Raw genomic sequence first — 22,465 nt, forward strand, 5'->3', positions numbered from 1 at the left:
TGAGTGTGTGTTGGATTATCCGTAGAAATGACTGATCCGCATCCAATGTAGACCAGTATGAATGTTCCTAGGAATTCGGCCAACAGCATCCGCCATATGTGACGGTTGTCTGTTATATCGGAAACTCCTAAGATACTTCCAGCGCCTGAAACAGTGATGCAATTAAAGAGCTATACCAGGAAAACAATCTTCATTCATCATTTTATTTTAGGTCATTACATTTTTTTCCTCTGTCAATATACGTCGTCTGTGAAGTTGAACTCATATTCAATGAATTTTTATGATCTATGAAGTTATTACCACCTTACTTCTTATTAGTGGATGTTTCAATTGTAAAGAATGCAGCAAAAATTCTGCCAATAGGAGGACTAGAACTTATTTAACCTTTCAAATTTGACACGAGCGCTATACAACATGCATAGGTTGCCATGGTAGCAACAGTAAAGCAGATACTAGTAGCGTCGCCAGTGATAATTGATTGATTGATTGATTTATTGTGCTGCGAGACCGTACAGTCTTTACACTTGTCAGGGTTTGTATATAAATTTAACATAAATAATATAAGACACTATACACCTACATATAAGAGACAAACAAGACACAATTGCAGAATTAAAATGACACGATTATAGAAAAAAGAAAATGTAAAATTAAGAGATCAGGTGACTAGACTCAACGAATTCTTCAAGCGAATAAAACACATGTGTCACTAAAAATGATTTTAACCTGTGTCTGAAGTTGTTATACGGTAATTGTCTGACATTTTGGGGCACAGTATTGAACAAGCACTTTGATTTATAAAGTACACCGTTTTGAGTTACAGCAAGGCGAGAAAATGGACGTCTAACGAGATCTTTTCGTCTAGTGTGGTGTTGGTGGACGTTAAATTGTCTTATAAGTTCTCCTTCGTTCTTCTTTGCATAACATAAAGCTTCAAGTACGTAAACACTAGGAAGGGTTAGTATTTTATGTTCTTTAAAAACATTGCGACAATCTTCTCGGTACCTCAGACTTCCCACGATTCTTACCGATTTACGCTGTAGTTTAAAAATGCGCTTAGACGAGGGAGAACTTCCCCATGCCAGTATAGCATACGATAATAGACTGTGGATTAGGGCGAAGTAGGCGTTTTTAACCACTTTTGTTGACGATATAACATTTAGACGTCTAAGTAAGAAAATGGACTTATTAATTCGCGCACAAAGACTATCACAGTGCAGATTAAAGTTTAAGCGACGATCAACAAGACACCCCAGGAAGTTAACACACGGCATGTTGCTAGATGTGACACTTTGGTTCCTCAAACTGAGACACGCAACTGAGGTCTTTTGAGTGTTTAATTTTAGGTGGTTTCTCGCACACCAGCTCTCGATGTGCAGCATCCCGTCATTGACAATTTCCCGTGCCTCCTCCGGATTGCTTCCATTTGCTATTAGCGTCGTATCATCTGCGTATAGTATGCAGTCGATCTTTGGCGGTAGACTCTCCGGCATGTCATTTATGTACACGAGGAATAACAAAGGTCCCAGAATGGACCCCTGTGGTACTCCGACGTTCACAATAGATCGTTGCGATAGAGAGTTGTTGCATAATACATATTGAGACCTATTCTTCAAATATGACTCAATTAGCATGCAACTTGTTTCACTAAAATTGTAACGATGCTTCAGCTTGTGTAGTAGGATCTCATGACATACGCGATCAAAAGCTTTTGATAAGTCGATGAAGGCGGCGACATTGTATTGACCCTTTTCAAAACATTCCAATGTACCATTTACCAGGCTCCGTTAACTTAGCACCACCATTTCAAATTTTTGACTAAAGACAGATTGCGCTAGAATCACTATGGCTAGCGCCAGCTAGCGCCACTTTGAGTTCAGCTAGCGCCATTATAGATTTTGCAGAAAAGCCCTTGATTTTCGGGGGGTGCTATGTTAACGCTAGCACCACCATTGCGTCCGATCATTTCCAAAAGCAAGCGCTGTGTTCGTCAGACCTAGCGCCAGCTAGCGCCACAAATTTTAGAGCTAGCGCCACCCCCCAATAGTGAGGGGAGCAATTTTTCCTAGCACCACCATTTTGTTTTTTCGGGTAAAATTTTGACGTTTTGTGTTCTGCTGGCCTAGCGCCAGCTAGCGCCACAAATTTTATAGCTGCCATCACCCTCCAATAGTGTGGGGGGAGGGGGCACCACCATTTTGTCTTTTCGGGTAAAAATTTGACGTTTTCTGTTCTGTAGACCTAGCGCTCAAGTTAACCTGTGTGTAACCTATAACGAGTTTATAATTTTGCGGTGTCTGTCCGTCTGTCCGTTAGCACGATATCTTGATAACGATAACGAATTGACCGTTTACGATGAAATTCTGTAGATGGATTCTTTATCAAATTTGTAGATCGGAGTTCGTGAATTGGTAATGTAGACAAAAAAATAAAGTAGGCACTTTTGACATCTCTGTGAGTTATGAACCGAATTGTATGAAATTGAATGTGTATAGCTTTAGCCATATAAAACGCAATTCCAAAAGTTGAGCCTAATCGATCAACATTCACAGTGCTCTTTTCGCATCTCGACCATTTACAAACCGGATTGAAATCTTTCTTATTTATGGAAGCATTTAAAAGAAATTTGATACATAGCCACTTGGAATAAAAGCAAATTTAACGCCAGTTTCAAAATTGTCGTCGCTGCGAAAAGGGCATTGTGAATGTTGATCGATTAGGCTCAATTTTTGGAATTGCGTTTTATATGGCTAAAGCTATACGCATATTGAATTTCATGCAATTCGGTTCATAACTCACGAAGATGTCAAAAGGGCCTTCCTTATTTTTTGAGTTACATTGCCAGTTCACGAACTCCGATCTACAAATTTGATAAAGAATCTCGTAAAGAATCCACCTACAAAATTTTATCGTAATCGCTCCATTCGTTATCGAGATATCGTGCTAACGGACGGACAGACGGACAGACACCGCAAAATTATAAACTGGCTAGGAGCTCGTTAATAAATGATAATTTTCTTCCATGCGGATCGTGGTCCCCATTACACTGACTGGCCGCGTTACCTGCACGTTGTATCTGTATGGCAATACTTAAATTTGTCGTAAGTAAGTGGTAGCTCGGGGTTCCCCAGTAATATTGGTAATGCGTTTTCCCAGGTATTCTATAAAATTTTCGAGCTTCTCTACACCAAGGTCCCAATGTCTCTACTGCGAAAGGTATAAAAATATGGTTCTGTTCTATAATAATTGAACTGTATTTCCTTATTTTAATACTTGCCGCAGATTCAGCTACCACACCACTCGTTTTACTAGAAAATTAATCCAAAATATTTCAGTGGAGCCAAGTCATAAAGCTACGAAAAACTGTCCCAGACTACTTGGGTGTGGCGCCTACTCTTAAGATTTTGACTCTATCTGGGAGATGTCAGCAAAACACAAAATAGCAAAATTGTACACGAAAAAACAAACCGGTGGTATTATAAAAAAAAGGACCTCCACAATGTTGGGGATTGGGCGCCAGCTCTGCGCTACGTTTAAAGAACACAGCGCAGCGCTTGCTTTTGGTAGTCATCGAACACAATGGTGGTGTTAGAGGCTAATAAACCACCCCCAAAAGTTAAATGCTTTTTGCAAAATTTATAATTGCGCTAGGTTAACTTGAGCGCTAGGTCTACAGAACAGAAAACATCAAATTTTTACCCGAAAAGACAAAATGGTGGTGCCCCCTCCCCCCACACTATTCTAGGGTGATGACAACTCTAAAATTTGTGGCGCTAGCTGGCGCTAGGTCAGCAAAACACAAAACGTCAAAATTTTACCCGAAAAAAACAAAATGGTGGTGCTAGGAAAAATTGCCCCCTGCACTATTGGGGGGTGGCGCTAGCTCTAAAATTTGTGGCGCTAGCTGGCGCTAGGTCTGACGAATACAGCGCTTGCTTTTGGAAGTGATCGGACGCAATGGTGGTGCTAGCGTTAACATAGCACCCCCCGAAAGTCAAGGGCTTTTTTGCAAAATCTATAATGGCGCTAGCTGAACTCAAAGTGGCGCTAGCTGGCACTAGGTCAGCAGAACACAAAACGTCAAAATTTTACATGAAAAGACAAAATGGTGGTGCTAGGAAAAATTGCTCCCCTCACTATTGGGGGGTGGTGCTAGCTCTAAAATTTGTGGCGCTAGCTGGCGCTAGGTCTGACGAACACAGCGCTTGCTTTTGGAAATGATCGGACGCAATGGTGGTGCTAGCGTTAACATAGCACCCCCCGAAAATCAAGGGCTATTTTGCAAAATCTATAATGGCGCTAGCTGAACTCAAAGTGGCGCTAGCTATAGAGATTCTAGCGCAATCTGCCTTTAGTCAAAAATTTGAAATGGTGGTGCTAAGTTAACGGAGCCCATTTACCAGCTTGATTATGGCATTGGAAGTAGACTTTCCATTTCTAAAACCGTATTGGTCAGAATATAAGAGATCATTTAATTCGAAGAAAAATATCATCTGCTGATGTAATATTTTTTCGACAATCTTGGAAAAGACTGGAAGGATGGAAATCGGTCTATAATTGCCAACGTCATCTCTGTCACCTTTTTTAAAAAGAGGCAATATCATTGCCTTTTTCAACTCATCAGGAAAGGCTCCTTTGCTAATGATGGAGTTAGTTATAATGGTCAGAGGTTTTACTAGAATTTCAATATTATGTTTTAACAACTTAGTATTGAAACCATAATGCCATAATGCACCTTAAGGGGATGTTCCTGTTCTTGTTCTTGGTATGATTAGAGATTACCATACGCTCCCTATTTGTCCACGTGTGACTTTTTCCCATTCCCAATATTAAAGCGGTGCCGAAGAAATCATGATGTGAAACTTTGGAGAACCTTTCCATAAAACGAATAGAATTTTTTTTCGATGGGTTTCCCATTTTTTGTACATTTTCTTGCAGCCCTTAACATTTTCTTTTTAAAATTTATCGAAATATGCAAAGTGCAAAAACGACAATAATTACCAAGTATTATCACTATTTCGACAATTTTTTAAAATTTTGCTAGCAGTTGTCCGATATTCGTGTTGTGAAAAATTGTAAAGAAAAGAAAAATGGTGAAATATCAAGATAAGGTAGTATGTATTTTGCGGAGGTGTAACGAGAGGAAATTATCCAATTTCCCCAAGCAAGATTTAAGAGAACTCGTTGGCAACTAGAAGGATTATTGTCTAGAAGATGTTGCACTTGGTGTAGGAGGGTAGCGAAGTGAAATGTAGGGGTCGATGGAAAAATGGACCATATTAATTTGATTCAGTAAGTAAGTTTTAAAAATTACTTTGACTCTATTTAATCCTGCCGAATGTATATCTAAATATCTTTTTTCTACATCTGTCAAAAAAACCTGTCATTTTCTGATGAATTTCGAAACGCGAAGTACTAGATTTTTAAACGGTTAATTAATAAGTAAGGTTGCTATTGACAACGTGCGCGAAATCGTCAACAGTGAAAAAAAGTATTTCGCGCACGGGACAAAGTTGAACTTAAACAGCAATTTAATTAACAATCGGTTCAGTTGTAGAAAAAATATTGTATATAACGCTAGCGCGAAGTTATTTCGCGCATTTGACTGATATTTTAACTCGGCTTCGCTTCGTCAAAATACCTTCAGTCTCAATGCGCGAAATTGAATTTCGCGCTCTTGTTATATAAATAACTATTTTACATAGTGATGAAATTATCGGACTTTTTTAACGAAAAATCGTATGGAAACTGGTACTTTTTCACGATTTTTACGATGCGTTTCCATGGAGTTTGAACAATAGCATCCATTTTTGAGTGACAGTAAATCGCAAATGTCAAAGAAATTATTCAATTGTGGGTTATTATGGATCACTATGGAAAAAAATTTCGTGTACAACACGTGTTGAAAGTGTCTTTTTTCCATGAATTTGCTTGATTAACTCGAGCTTCGCCCTCATTAATCAAACTGCAAATTCATGAAAAAAAGTATCACTTTCAAAGTTTTTATCTAAATGCTCCAAATAAACTAGATACGGCCACGTATCAGTTTTCCTATATTTATTGGTAAAATCATACCTGTTTTTATCTATTCGTATAATATCCGTAAATTCTGTATTGTTGTTATTGTTTGGAATACTTTTAACCCTTACTTATTGCATCATCCTGCATTTTCCTTAAAACCTAACGTTTTTCCTTTAAACTAACTATTTATGCATAATAAATGTATCAAACAATCGAAAACTAAGCGATAGTGCTAAAAATCCTAAGGCTCTACGGTATTCCTCTATTTACATATTCAGTAAATTTATAAAAGCCTCCTAAACGATCGGACACACGCCCGTAGTGTGGGACTAGTACGAATATAATACCGAAAACCCAAAAGTTATACGATATTTCGTAGCCGAGATCTCGATCCATTTATAAAAAAGCTTAAAAGGCGCGTTTTTGCGAATGAAAAATGCGCTAAAAAATTGCGTGGAAAGACAAGGTTGCAATGATGTACGGGCTGCTTGTGCAAGAAACGGCGTATAGCATTGACAAGTTTTCAGGACATCTCAATGCAACCAGTTATTATTTTTAAGCATTGCGTCATTTGTTCCATCCCTGTGGGAGAAAAGGTGACATCTAATAGGTGCTTTTGGTCAAAGAGTACAACAAAAAGTCCTTTATACAACGAGATTAAATGGAGATTAGAACACCTTCCCAAAAATCCAATTAGGAAAATATTAATTAGAAGAAAATTCAAAAGGCTGTAACTTTTGAACTAGTAGCCCAATCTTGGAACTGTTTGAAATTATGGATTCTACAGGCCACATTCTATAAGAAAATGTTTTTTCCGGGTCGATCTGAGACAATTTTCTTTTCGTGCCTCAAAAAAAGCCAGTGTATAACCTTCCTTTTTTACCAAAAATCGACTACACCAAAATTTCTCGGGAAAACACTTTTTCTTATTAATTTTGGAGCGTAGAATCCAAAACAATTCGTACTTTTTCGATTAGACTTCTTCTCAATCAAAAGTTATAGACTAGAAACAAATTTCGAAAGAAAATTCAAAGGGTTGTAACTTTTGAACTAGTAGCTCTGATTCCATCTGCGCTTACGCACATCTGATTTTTTATTTATATGTGATACGCTTACCTTTATCAGAAGCATCTATGCTTAAAATTGCAACAAATTCTATTAATAAATAAGAAAGTTGATATTGCGCGCCCACTTCCAAAAGCGCCCTTTTTTGTTTAGAATGTTTGAAGTATATGATTTGTTGTACTTACGGCTACAATCGTGAAGAGTTTAAGCTGCAAACCTCCTCAAAGATTTACAAATTTCCTAGTACTCATGTAGTATACAGTGTGCCCAAGATAAGAATGAACAGCATGGGGACGTCGGAAACCATAAGAGATACACGGTCGGTTACAATTTGCGTATTTTAGGGATTAGTAAAATGTTTTGAAAATTCAGAAATTCCGTTCAGTTCCGAAGATATCGCCCTGGATCAGTACAATCCAAAAGGCCATAGCTATATGGTTAAAATTTCAAAAAAATATCTCCGCAAATAAAAATGTTGGCATTGCGCAGTTGATTTTTACAATATGCGATATGTTTGCCGTTACTAGAAGCATCTCTATTATTATTAATATTCGTCCCCAAGTAAATTCGCCCCCGGAATATTCGCCCCCCAAGTAAATTCGCCTCCGGAATATTCGCCCCCAACAAATTCTCCTCCGAAAAATTCGCCCTTAGAAGATTCGCCCCCGTAGGATTCGCCCCTAACATTATTAACCCTCGGAAGTAATAGGTTGGTTTGGTAACATATTAAACAAATAACAATTAAACAAAATTCATTTTATGAACTGCTGGCCCTGTTACCTCTGAGGATTAATAAATCTTATGGGGCGAATCCTATGGGTGCGGAAATGCCGAGGGCGAATCTTACGGAGGCGAAGAGTCGGGCGGTGAATTTACTTGGGGTCGAGTTTCCTTGGAGGCGAATTTTCAGGGGCGAATTACCGGGGCGAATTTTCGGGGGCGAATCATCCTACAATCTCCGTAAGAATATTTAATGGTCTATGATATAGGGATGACTGCAGGAAAAATTAGTTTGTTAGATTTGTTAGGAAGTATTATGTACCCAAAGGTAATCTGCATCAATTTAAATTGCAAAGCGATATACATCAACGTTTCACAAGATACCGAGCTAAAATAAGGATAAATTATTACCGATTAGCCAAGACCGAAAATACGTTTCGCAAAACCTTTTCAATCATCTTCCAACACACATAAAATAGTTCACTATATTACAACTAAAAAATAAATTAAAAGAATTATTATTCAAAAAAGCATATTAAGAATTGAACTGTGATAATATATCTTGTCTAATATAATATGATACTTGTCAATTTTATGTTTAAATTTGATATACATTTTATTTATAATTCTATATTCCGTTGCTTAACAGTGTTTTGTATGTATGTTTGTTCCATCATGGGTCGTTCGCTGTATACTACACACTTTTATTAAATATATGTTTTGTGTTGTAAATGCCTATAGGTGTTTACTGATAATTTTTAAATTATTTAGGGATATTTATAGGTAAATTATTGACAAGTTAACGCCACATTTGGCATTGCCACCAATGAAATGAAAGAGTAATTTGTAAAGTGGCCACGTTTAAGCTTCCCACCTTCTTATATTTATATATAAGTCAATGAGGGCAATATTTACATACCGAAATTTACTTAAAAACTACTCTGTTATTTTCTGAGATACAGCCCTTGCCATTCTTATTTGGTTACCCGATACACCCTGTTGCAAAAAAGTTCAAAATTATAAGATAAAAAAGCCACACTGCGCCAAAATGGAAACTACCCTACAAATATTCAATTTCCTTTTAAGAAACTCTAATAATATCTATGGAAATCGCGTATTTTGAATCATTTCTTATGAGAACTGTTGTGTGTTCAATGGTCACCCCTTTCCTCAACTTGACCAATTTGGTATCTCTTATCCCAAGGGCAAGCACGCATAAAAGGCATCCTCCATCAAGTATCTCAGGTGTATGTAAAATAAACAAACGATTTATGAATTATTTATGTTGGAGCTAATTATTACTTATTATATTAGAATAGCACAAAACTTTCATTTTTAAATTGAACTCTTTTACAGGCCAAAATTCGTGCGAGAATTTTAGTTTAGACTAACTGAATAAATACCATTCAAAGAGATTCGCACTTACATACAAAGTGAAATTAATTCGACTACTACTTTTTCTTGTTCAATTGTGACATTTAAAGTCCAAAGCAGAAGATGTTACAGATAAATAATCAATTACAATTAAACAAATCAAAATGAAAGTGCTAAATGAAAGTAAGCCAACGTTTTTTTCAAAATCTAGATTGGCGATATTAAATGGCCCGGAAAACTTTAAAAATACATAAGAGTAATTGACAGGAAATGGAGTGTTTGTAAAATTGGGAACCTTCTTCATTGAATTAATTTCATACCCCCAAAGAAATCGTCTAACATAGCACCACAGTAAATTTTTCTTTCTCGCACTGCACTGAAAACTGCGTGCAATAAGTATCAATCATTGTGTCATGATCTGATAATTTAATTAATGGTGGGGGGACAATCCATTTCCAATTGATGGTTTTAGATGCGTCCGGCTCTCCCTGTACCATAATTATTCGTTTTTCACTTTTACTAGTTGTATTTTTGCACGCAATGTAGAATTGTCATTTACAAATATGTCCAGAAAAACGTAATATACCTTGACACGATGAGGTGGCATTCGTAATTAAAATTAGATTAAAACTGCAAAATACTAGTTTGATGTTGCCCTTGCACAATTTTAGTGAGAAGAATTATAATCAGTAATGGATTAAAAAATCTTGAACGAACTGGTAATTAGCATAATGAAATGTAGATTGAAAGATGTTATTTATCACGCAAAGACATTATGAAGACGTGACCAGATTGAGAAGGTCAAAATAAAACATCTTCATGTTAATGTTTTATATTATAATTTTAGTGTCTGGGAATCAATTATTTATTTGCAATAATTGTTAAACGCATCAGCCGCTTGTAAATAATATACGCGGTTTCATTTCATTGCCCTTTCTTTCGCCTTTTTAATAAATGCCGGTTAGATTTTGTATCGTAAAAGTAGTAAGTAGTATACACGTTCATAACCTAAATTTATATTGCATGTAACGGTTGTTGCAAACACTACTTACAGATTATCTTGTTCTACAATCGTTATCGTTATCAGAAGAATCGGTGCCGGTTTACAGTAGGCAAATTTTAAGATGAATTTTGCAAAACAACTGAGCTTAGAAACCGTGGGAAAAAGATGTTTGAATAACAAAATTATACTTCAACACAAAAAACTAAATTTACATCTCCAAAAGTACCTACATCCTAAAAAACCGAGTCCTCCTAAGTTTAAACTAGTTAAAATCACTTTCTTATGCGTGAATGAATGTAAGTATACAGGTGAATATTGTTTACCTAACGAACTTGTGATGTAATTTCTGACTGGCATTGAATTTACATAAGGTCAAGCTCACGCAAAGTGCATAAAGCAGAGGAAGAGTTGGGCGCATTTTTACCAATAAATTTATTTTTATTATTTTTCCATTGTTTCTGAACTGGCTCAATCAAAACTTGTCAAAATGTGAAAGTGTAATAAATACCTGATCCCGATAAATCCTTAGACATTTTCACAAAGTTAACAAAATACACGAGGTGCACAAATAAAATTTCCAAAATTGATCGAAGTGTTCAAGTTGGAAAATGTCGGTCACCAATGTTGGTAAATGAATGAATGGTTAGAAACTCGCGAAACAGTTATATAGAAGGTGCAGGTGGAAGTTCGAGTGCACAGAGAACTGTGAAAGAAAATTGTATTAACCAAGTCTCTATGGGGGCTACCCAGTACCCACATCATGTTTAGGTGGGTACTATCGATAACGCAGATTCAGAGATAATAGTCGCCTACTTATTTTAGACATGCAAGGTTAATAATCGAGATGTAACGATGATCATTCTTTCAAACGCTATATAATTAATTTGCACGTAAAAATGCAAAAAATCGTGTTAATGCATTTAACGTGACGCGGTACCCGTTATAGTAAAATAAATTCGAAATAGAAAGGAAAAGAAAGGGTGCTCCATAATTTCATGGAACCGTAGTTTTTGCGAAATAAATGGTCATTAATTGCGTAAATTCGGGGAAATCAAAAGATCGTGAAAATCCCTTTTTCCCCACGTGGATTACGTTAACACAGGCGTATGTTACACAAGAAATATCCTTTTTCTTGAAATTAATCACTCGAAGAAGTTAATAAATTAATAATTCACAAGAAAGAACGACCCCTGCGTGTTTTAGTGACTTTTGTAATGGTAACGTATAACGTAGGCGCGAAGTTTTCCTACCCTACTAATAGTTTCAGATTATAATGTTTGACTTTATTCTTATTCGTAAATAATTGACCGTTGAAACAAGCAAGATTTACATATTTACTTTGGTAACAATGCCATTTACCCGTATCCGTCAGATTTCTTATCTTTCTGGATCATTGCCTTAATCATTCTTGTTGTTCCATTTTTGGTCTTGTCAGCATTTACTACTTTAAAGGGTGGCGCAAACCAAAGTTTAAATGGTTACATTGACAAAAAATTAATTTGGTTAGAGTTGATTTTTCAATGAAAGATATTAGAATACACTGTGTCCAAGAGAAGGATCATGGGGATCTCGAAAACTATAGAAGATACTCATTGTTTGACACGGCGAGGTATTGATTCTACAATCAAACAAATTGTCTTATTTCAAATTTGAACTTTATCATTGCAATTGCTGTATCTGATTACCGGAGTACAAAAAATAGCATATATACCACAGGACTAAAGTAAATCCCTCGGGATTCAAACACACACCCTTCCTCCCGTATATAATATACTATTACGTTCCACCTTTTACAACAGATGCAATTAAGGACTACATTTTTCAATGTAGATGATAAATAGAAAAAAAAGGGGTTTCCTTTAAAAAATTAAGTTTTGGCATTTTGATAACTGATAAATTTTACATGAATTCATCAGCAATCTGTATAAATTTTTGTTTACATATTGAGTAAGGCTACATTTAAGCAAATTCTGAAAGTAATGCGTCTGTCTCGTTTGCTTTATAATAGTTATTTATTATATAAGACGATAAAGGGATATTTTAACCAATGAGTGAAATATGTTAATCCACGATTAGTGAATTAATTTTTACGAGATGGTTAGTTTCCCTTTATCGTCGTGTATGAGACAAAACTTTATTTTGTAGCAGAAGCCATATAAGCCGTTGTAAAGTTTCTGACAAAAAATCTATTAAAGTGTCAATGTATCATATGCTATGAAATAAAATTTGCTTTGGGGTATCTTTTCAAAAACATTTCACTTGTCATTTACATTAAAATTCACAATTTGGTTCTTTGTAACCCCTTTCGTCAACCTTTTTTTGGACAATTCAATTGGATTTCAATTCGATAAGACAAAAGTTTAAAAGAGTACGAGAGTTGATAAGGTATGCTTGATGTTTATTTACGGTATTATGTTATAATTTCAAGCTTAAGTTAACCCAATTTTGTGCTACAAGGCAGAAATTCTCAAGAGTGACCCCTAGAACCAAATGAGTAGATAAAATTGATATCTTTGGACCCCGCTGAACACAACTGAACAGTTTCTGCTGCGAATCTTTGCTCTCAAATCCAACATGAGTGACAATTTGGGGTCCGTTAACTTGGCCCCCCCACTGAGAGATTTGATAGTCGTATTATTTTAAAATGAATGCGCTCGTTATGCGCTCATATGCGCCACCGATAATAACTCTTGCGCCATTATCGTTTTTTAGAAATCCGAAAAAACATTTGGGGGGGCCAAGTGAACGTAGCCCCCCCAGTACGTATTTTGTCGCTTGTAACTAGGTCACCTGATACATTTGGTTATGCGCTCAATTGCGCCACTTGAATTAAAGCTAGCGCCATTACGGTTAAGCCATAAAAAATTTTTAAAAAGTGGGGGGGGGCTAATTCAATTTTTTCAAAAGTTATGTTTTTTAACATGCTTTTTCTACTACAACGTACCTTTTGTCATGCGCTAAAATGCGCCGTAAACATAAACGTTTGCGCCATTATAGTTTTTGAGAACCTATAATAGAAGTATAACGCTATTCATTTTAAGAAGGTAGCTGTAGAAAGCATAGGGACAGTTTAACCTTCACTGTGATTGGTTAAAACACGAGTCACTATTACCCTGAAAAATAAAACGAGTGACGAATTCTGTCTGTTAGAAGTTTCAATTACGAACTAAACTGTCGAACTGTCATTAGCTGTCAATTTCAAAGATCCAAGCGTGATATCGTTTGATTTATAATTATATTTTCCAAATTTTGTACCTTCTTATAATGAATGCAGACAATGCAGTATTATTTGGGTATGCGGTGAAGTTATGTTCTAATTGTGCAATTTTAACTCGGTTTGCAATAATCGCCAATAACTCATAGGTATTAACATACTTAGTTTGGAGTTAATGCATTATGCCGCAATGTAGTTCATGTATTAACGATCCTCGAGATCGTTTATAATTTTGTACTGCTGTATGTCTGCCCGTCTGCCTGTGCACGATAATTTCGTTTAGAAACGTCCGGTCGCTTTGAAAATTGGTACACATGTTCTTAAGGATATAAGAAAGGTCGCTATTGATTTTTAGTTACGTAAACTAACGGGCCAAACAGTTACAGCCCAAAAACTGCTCGAACCTTCAAAGAACGGTATCTTTTATAATAAATTCTTGTTACAAAGAACATATAAATGCCCGGTTTTCTGTGTCAGTAAATATTCATTAAACCTCAAACAATTTTGAAGATGAAAAAATAATATTGCGCATGCGCAATCTAATTTTGGTATTTGTTAAGATATTTAAATGAAATTGTATGTACGCACCTCGAGTAAAAGTAAAAGTAATGCTAATGGGAATGCGGAGAAGTCAAAGATACTATTAAGACGATGGATGTTAGTGTTATTTGATTTGATCGTCTGTTAATAGTAGTAATAGTAATAGTAAGAAAATGGTGATTCAATTAAAAAAAACCTGAGTTTTTAGTCTTTGAAGTTTCATAACTTTGGATCTCCATAGGTGCGGTTGTCCGCAACTTAACTTTTTTTTAAGTACACTAAATGAAAGCCCTATTCATTCTCTATGCACTGATAATGGGTTGCTATGACTACAACCGTTTTCAAGTAATCAATTATTTATCAAAGTACCATCTGCATCCGCCATTTCTTTTATTAAAGTCAAAATAACTTAAAAACCATAAAATGGTAGATATAGACATGTGGATATCAAAAGAACTGAAATTTCACGTAGAATCCAAAAATGTCATAAAAAATAGGGGTTGCCATTTAAAATAACGAAGTTACTAGCCACTTCCGGTATTTCCGGAAGTGCGTCCATTTTGGAAATATTTTACATCGATTCGGCCTTCGTACAATTTTTAAAAACCTACCTATTTTACTTTCCCAGAAACGTTTAACTAAAGCTCCCAAAAAAACAACCTGCATAGTGTTTCTGAAACACTATAATGGCGCAAAGATTTTTGTTTACGGCGCATTTTAGCGCATGATGAAAGGTACGATGTAGTAGAAAAAACATGTTAAAAAACGTAACTTTTGAAAACGTTAAGTTGGCCCCCCCCACTTTTTAAAAATTTTTTATGACAACCGTAATGGCGCTAGCTTTAATTCAAGTGGCGCAATTGAGCGCATAACCAGATGTATCGCGTGGCACAAATACCGGTAGCAAAATGCGTTATGGGGGGTTCCGTTCACTTGGCCCCTCCCAAATATATTTAAGGATAACCAAAAAACAAGAATGGCGCAAAGATATCTTTTTACGGCGCATTTCAGCGCATACCAGAGAGTACCATTTCGTATGAAAAGATGTTAAAAAAAGTAACTTTTAAAAACGTTGTTGGCCCCCCCACTTTTTGAAAATTTGTCACGGCTTAACCGTAATGGCGCTAGCTTTAATTCAAGTGGCGCAATTGAGCGCATAACCAAGTGTATCAGGTGACCTGGTTACAAGGGACAAAATACGTACGGGGGGGGGGCTACGTTCACTTGCCCCCCCCCCTCCCCGAATGTTTTTTCGGATTTCTAAAAAACGATAATGCCGCAAGAGTTATTATCGATGGCGCATATGAGCGCATTCATTTTAAAATAATACGACTATCAAATCTTTCAGTTGGGTGGGGGGGGGCAAGTTAACGGACCCGACAATTTGAATTTCTATTATTTCTGATCCTTTGATACCGCACAGTTCTAGTGTGTAAATCAGCATTATTGTTGTCTGCATAACATACCCATCCCATTTTCTTAGTTTGCAGGTTACCATTTGCGTTGCAGTAAGTAACCACATACTCGTACATATAAGAGATGTTTAAATAATTTCGCAGAAAATTGCGTCAGTCCGATGTAGAATTGGGCTACACCTTAAATTTCTGTGTGTATGTACGTAATCGTCTACAAAACTGTCACTAACTACTTAAGTAACAAAATACCTATTAACTATGGCCATCTTTCAAATGTCGGATTATTGAAACTTGTATCACTGAAAATCTACAAGTGTCATGGAGTAAGTGTAATCTAAAGTAATAAATCCTGTTTTCTGTGACAACCTGCATTATTTATGCATTCGTATGGGTTCCAAACATTGATACATTGTGTTTAGACATGTCCCGTTTTAGAAGGACGGGTTTTTGCTATTAATATTTAGATGTTAAGTGTCAAAGAACCACTCGGTGCATATATTATTATTGTGTAAGATGGAATAGGTGCGTAGTGAAGTTTTAATCTATTTTCACGAGCGTCAGATGTTAGCACTGAGACCTTGTACATCATAAAATATTATTTAATATAGGTACCTACTTGAAAAGGTAGGCAAAACTGCTTTTGGTCGAGTACCTACTGGCTAATTTAAATATAACGACATAAAGATCATCATCAGGTTTCCATATTTTTTTCCAAATAATTACTTAATTACCGATAGCTACCTAAAGTTAGTGCTGTTTTATAACCTTCGTAAAGTACTTTTCACTTGGTTTGGCGTCCATAAAATTCGATTACAAAATCAACGAACAAAGATTAAAAATTAATCCCTAGTTACTGATAAAGTGCTATCAGATACAAAACAAGTACTGCATACCAGTAAGTCAATTCATCTGTGGAATTTTTGTACCTATTATTATTAATTTGAAGGCGCGCTATTAGCCTTTACTTGAGATGGCACAACTAATTCCTCTAAACTTCTTCAACTACTTTTTTCGATTGAAAAGAAATTTTCCTTATTTTCTCCATTTCAGACAATGGAATCGTTTTTTTAAGAATGTGCAATTTCCAATAACATTGTTTTACCAACTGTCGGCTGTTCGTGCGACTTTCAAGCTCCCTTATAAATCGATCGAGATCTCGCCAACGGAATATCGTACAACTTTCGGGTTTTCAGTATTAGGTTCGTACTATCGAGTTATTCTTGCAATGCTTAGTTTGAAAACTGTAGATCATTGTCGAAGTTAATAATTTATGAATTTCATTTAATAGCCGAATAAATTAAATTTAAAATTTAGGTGGCTGAAAATATTTGATCGGTTACTGCTTTTTTTATAATAAACAACGAAGAGAATCAGACGATTTAGACGCATTTTCAAAAGTTTGCGATTATTTAACTTTTTTTACGAAGACAACGTTCTAGAAAGTATTGAAGCTACTCCGTCTCAAATTTAATCTCCAAGAATTACCGTATCGCTTACGAGATGGCATACAGCTGTTTTGAAGAATAGAGGTCTAAACAAAAAGTAAATTGCATTGATGAAAAAGTGATGTTGGCGTACTTCCTTGAAACGATCAGAGAAATAACTGAAATATTAAAGACCAGCCGCAAATATCCTCATGACCAACGGCACCTTGTATTATACTTTGTTCAAGTTCCGAAAATACTCGCCCCATTCCTCTCAGACTTGCCTCTAAGGGAACTTTTTCCCAAGTACGGTAAATTTACTTCGCCCCCGGAAAATTATCCCTCAGAAAATTCTTTTCCGAAAAGAAAATTCGAAGTAAAGTCGCTCTGATACATATTTCTTGGAGATAAATGCAATGCGGCACCTATCTTTCACGTTCGCATTAAATTCAGATCGTTGTAACAGAATTAAAATGGTGATCTAATTGGAGTACATGTCAATTATTCCAAGGTCGAATATCCTTAAGGGCATTTTTTTAAAACTTAGATGTGAAACTTTTTCTTTTTCTTCGGGGAGTAAGTGAGTGAATCCTGCAGATGAGAAAAATAGGGGAAATCCGTAAATTAAGAGTAATGCATAGAAATTGTAATGGTGGCCCTAAATTTGCATTTAAATGTTTTTCAAAGTTTCGTTGTGAAGTTAGAAATGTTAATGGTTAGATTATATTCATACCATGTGAAATCTACAAGGTGTAAATTATATTTGGTGCAATTGAAAAAGTCCGTGAGTATTTCGTACCGGAATTAAAGATCGTCCTTTCTGCGTATTTTCAATTGCATGAAGTATTGTTCTCTTAATTAGTTTCGGAAAACCTAGGCAATGAGTTTTCTGGAGTGTGAACAAGCCGTGTCATTTTATTTGTGGCTGATTGTGCCTTCCAAGAAATTGATCATCCACTTTATAGTCCAGATCTAGCACCCACTGACTACTTTTTGTTCCCGAATCTTAAAAAAAAACATTAAGAGGGACAATTCAACTCATGTATAAAAAATCGCATAAGCCGCAGTGCAATTGTCACTTTGACAGAGGTAAAAGTTACCTGCAACTTTTCCAGCGACAAATGCACTAGTGGTTTTTTCACTTATTCATTTTCGAACCAATTATCGCATTATCCTTTCCCCTATGACTAGTTTGACGTCTGTCAATAATTGATTAGTTTGGTGAATTTCTTGTTCGTTAAATTGTCCTGCCGAATTACACTCGAGGTTTGTATTTAAACCGACTAAATTTGGGTTGTTGCAATTCAAATCTGTTTCCTTTTAGCAATTGAACTCGAAAAACTGCCAACCTAAAAATGCTCCACCTTCGGTGTCGCATTTTTGTTAGTTGACAGTTTTTCTCGTCTAATTGCTAGGCAACAGATTTTCATTACCTGAACAACCCAAATTTACTCGGTAAAATACAAACCTCTTGTGGAATTATAAGTGACAAAATTTAGGCAATGACGAACTTATAGCTTTTGAAGTTGTGGAAAAACCAAATGAGTATTTTTCTACTGCATTAAAAATGTGATTGAAACGGTGTAATACCTACTTTTTTTTTGGAGTAAATATGATTATTATTATTATTATTATTATTATTATTATTATTATTATTATTATTATTATTATTCAAAAGCAGGGGAACTATATTAAAAAAAAATTTTGTTTTTGTCCCTCGTAACGAAGTAATAAGAGTTTACCATGCGAAAGTATTTTTTTTTCGGGCATCGTTTTGAAACGTCAATTTCTCGTAAGTTTATCGAAAAAACTTAAAATTAAAACCATCAGTTGCAAAAGAAGATTATCCAAAAGGAGGTTCTCCGTGGTCAAGAGATTAAACGGGTTATCTAAACTTAAGCGCAAAGAAATTATCTGTACCTGTAAAAGGAGAAGGGAACGTTAATCTAAATTTGTGGGTTTAGTTGTTGAAATAAATAAAGACAATTGTATTCAGTCGAGGACGAATTGATTAAACGTGGAGTTGCGAAGTTGTTTGGTCGCTACAAGGGAGTGTTAAATTACACCTGCGCGTTAGTTAAAATAATATTAAAGGTATTGACCTTCTAATTTCAAATTTGTAACGAAGGTGAACCAATCTCAAGCATGAGTACTAGAATGACATCCATAAAAGTTATATAATATAATAATAAAAATATAATAATAAAGATAATTGTCTTTAAAAACATTTAAATCATTTATAAAACTCGTATATTTTCTCGTGAGAATAAAATTTAATTTGCTTACAATTATCAACATTTAAAGTTAACATTCAAAAGTATTCCATTTAGCGGACAATAGTTTTTCACGAAATTCGTAAAAGAGAAAGTATCCGACGGGAGGTCCAATTTTCATTTCGCCGCGCGTTATTACTGTGAGCAGAATTGCATCAGCAAGATAAAGCAATTTTTGAAATTTTAATATTCACTTTGTCACTTCATTTCCAAGCTAAACATTAAACATTAGTTTTTTAATCAAAGTTAAAGAGCCGTTGTGGGTAAATGGAGGAGAATCTGAGAGGGCCAATGGAGAACAATTTAAGAGGAAGCTGAGATAAATGTTATGAGAGCGGCCTATGAGGAAATTAAGAAAGACTTGGGGGGAAAATGAGGGTAATATGAGGAGCACTTGAGAAGCATTTAAGGGGAGCTTAATGAGTATGAGAGAAAACACGCGAAAAATTTAAAGGGGGACTTGTGGAGAACAACTTAGGGAAATTTGATGGGACCTTGAGCGGATTTGATTCGAATTTTAAGGGAAGATGAAAATGATAGCGACTTGAAGGAATTCAGGGTAGCTTAGCAAAAATTCGAAGAAACTCGCTCTGTAAACATCAAAATCAAACAACACTTAGGTACCAAAGAATCAAAGAATCGAACTGCTGAACACTTTTTTAAAGGCGAATCGACGCTCTTATTGATTGTCGACGTCACTAAGTCAAAAGGTCACTATAAAACTGATGAAAAATCGCACCGTATGAGAGTACATAAAAAAAATTGTGGAGACGCTACAGTCTAATGACGGGGAGTTTGCGTCAGGATTTTTGTATAAGATCCTATCGGGACCAACCTCATGGCATTCTCATGGTAACCTATATACTCACAAGGGGAAAAACTAGAACACATTCTTCACGCAAAGGGGTCCCCCATTGCAAAAAATGTTGGTCCTCAACTCAAAACCACTTTGGCGCGTTTATAGATTGATTGGATATGAGGTATAAAGTAGAGTACTTACACATTACTTGGCGACGTTTCAACACAAGTATATAATATCTAATCTTGTTTGATTGCACAAGTTTGAAGTTTATTCAGAAGCTTGCAAGCGGTATTGTTTAAACTGATATAGATAAGAACCCACGTAAGATTGTTATAAAAGTAGGTACTTCATAAGTAGGTACAATGTTTGTATAGATGTTGGCACAATCTTATGTGAGTAGGTATAGTTTTATTTAAATATGGTTTTTGTGAAATTAGGTATACTACTGCTGTTACAAAAAATAGCGCCACGTTTGCCGTGCAGCATCGAGATCAAGATGAGGAGAGTCATCTTAGACTAACTATAAGAACACATTTGTTTAGTGAATGAAATAGAGAAAGCTATGGGTTTTACATCGATCTACTGATACATTGACATGATTAATGAGTCTAACAACCAATACGTACATTACAATTTGGTGTAATTATTAACTCGATATGCGATCTACTTTAGCTGTGATATGATCATTTTATCAATTCATCTAAGATAATTAAAACAGCTTTCTTGCGCAAGCTGGCCTACGGTGTTCATTGTTTAAATAATAATTGAGAATCACACTAACAAACTAAAATAAAAATTCCAGGTAGCTAATCAGTAATCACATTATCTTTTTCGCCAAGTTCAATGAAACGTTGAAGATGTTTTATTTCGGAAAAAAACATAGGCTAATTAACTTTTATTTCTCAATTGTCTTTTGTCAAATATTAAGATTTAACCACTCTGTTATAATTAATTACTTGCAAGTATTTTGTCATAAATTTTAGTGCTTGATATTAACCTGGTATTCTAGTTGCATGAAGATGACATGGAGATATCGAAACATGTAGCATAAATTCAATTTTTATATTCTTAAAGAATTTTTGGGGAAGTTTAATTTTCTTACAACGATTTCTATTGCCATACAGGGTGAGTTTCTTTTCATTTCCACTATAGCGATCAACCGATTGTGATCTAAACCATTCATTTGTTTATTGTCTAGCATAGTCGACGTCAACACGGCCATGTAATTATTTCCATAAGAAATACATTGTAAACTTCAAGACAAAATTTCAAGATTCATTTCCAAACAAAATACTAAGTATTTGGTATTGCCGATTTTGTAATTTTTTTCTCTATGTGACATAAACGTCCAATATAGAATCAATAAGAAAAAAGAAAGTAATGATTTACTCGGACTACATACAAAGTACATGTATTGTAATCGTGATAAATTTTCGATATGCCAATATTGCGTTTTCTGGACGTTTTGAAGCACACAGACTCCAAAAAAGTGATTTTTAGCTTGACATCTGTGTGTGTGAAGGTAGGAGTGTGTGTATGTGGTTCGTTTTTTGTAACCACGATAACTAAAAAATCCCTGAAAAGATTTGGACGAAATTTGGAGTGCATATAGGGTGGTATGGGGAATCGAAAACGTCCTATTTTGGTTTTGATCCGTAACCATCTTCATGGTTGTTGAGGGTGTCAAAAGTTTAAAAGATCCATAACGGCTTGAAAATTTTTTTTTCTTTTTTTAACTTACACTGGCCAAAAGGGCTTAAAAAACTCTACAAAAAATTCATTACAGTTTTTTTGTGAGTTCCTTTGGTTTTGAGAAGTTTTGAATTGAAAAGTTAAACTATTTATTTTATTTTTTTAATTTGCATTTTCCTCTAAAAGTAAGCATCAAAGTGAAAAGTGTTAATTACCAAAAAGAAGGGCCTTAATGAGACCTACAAAAAAATCTACACTTTTTGCGTCGGGTTCAAAATAAAGGCGCTAGAGGGCATTTTCTAAATGTTATACTATGATCAAAGATAATATTGCAATGATTCTATTAAAAGTAGTCGGAAAGTCAAGTCAGGAGTTTACCTGATAACTAGTTCTTTAAGAGAAAGTGCTTCCTAAAAAATAAATTAAACGTACGTTAAAAAAATAGACTTATAAATCAAATTGAAATCACGTGCCCTTACCTGTCACCTTATTTGTGAACCACTTTTTTTTTAAATTTCAACTGGCGGTGCTTCTTATAATCAAAATTTTAACAGAAGGAGCCTTCTAACTAGTAAATGCACAAAATCAATTGTCTTATTGTGTGGTGATTGGCATCATTATAAAAGTAAACTGAAAACCCATTGCTAATGTGGAAATGTGCTATTTTTAAATCGTTTGCGACTATTTGTTAACTTGTTCATTTACTAATATTTTTTCAACTCAACTTCTTATCTGTAACACCACTCATATCCGGAAAGATTTAGTCTATGCAATGCCAGAATTTTGTGCTGATTATGGCGCTTTTGCGAGTGTAAAAAAAATCTGTTGGTTTGAACCTAAATTAAGTCTACATTTTTGTAGCAATTTAAAACAGTCATATTTTCCTTTTGTTTAGAAAAATTGAGATTTTTATTGGGGCTTC

The 22,465-nt window shown here is 35.3% G+C and overlaps 1 long non-coding RNA gene across 1 annotated transcript; it reads right to left on the reverse strand.

Moving 5' to 3' along the window:
- Positions 1 to 71: 71 nt before the first annotated feature.
- LOC116160380 lies at positions 72 to 10,941 on the reverse strand. Its single transcript, XR_004143198.1, has 2 exons — positions 10,692 to 10,941; positions 72 to 145 (listed from the first exon to the last, which is right to left on the reverse strand). It is a non-coding gene; the product is annotated as an uncharacterized LOC116160380 (long non-coding RNA).
- Positions 10,942 to 22,465: the final 11,524 nt, after the last annotated feature.

The sequence above is a fragment of the Photinus pyralis genome, unplaced genomic scaffold (assembly GCF_008802855.1).
Source record: "Photinus pyralis isolate 1611_PpyrPB1 unplaced genomic scaffold, Ppyr1.3 Ppyr1.4_LG1, whole genome shotgun sequence".
NCBI lineage: Eukaryota > Metazoa > Arthropoda > Insecta > Coleoptera > Lampyridae > Photinus > Photinus pyralis.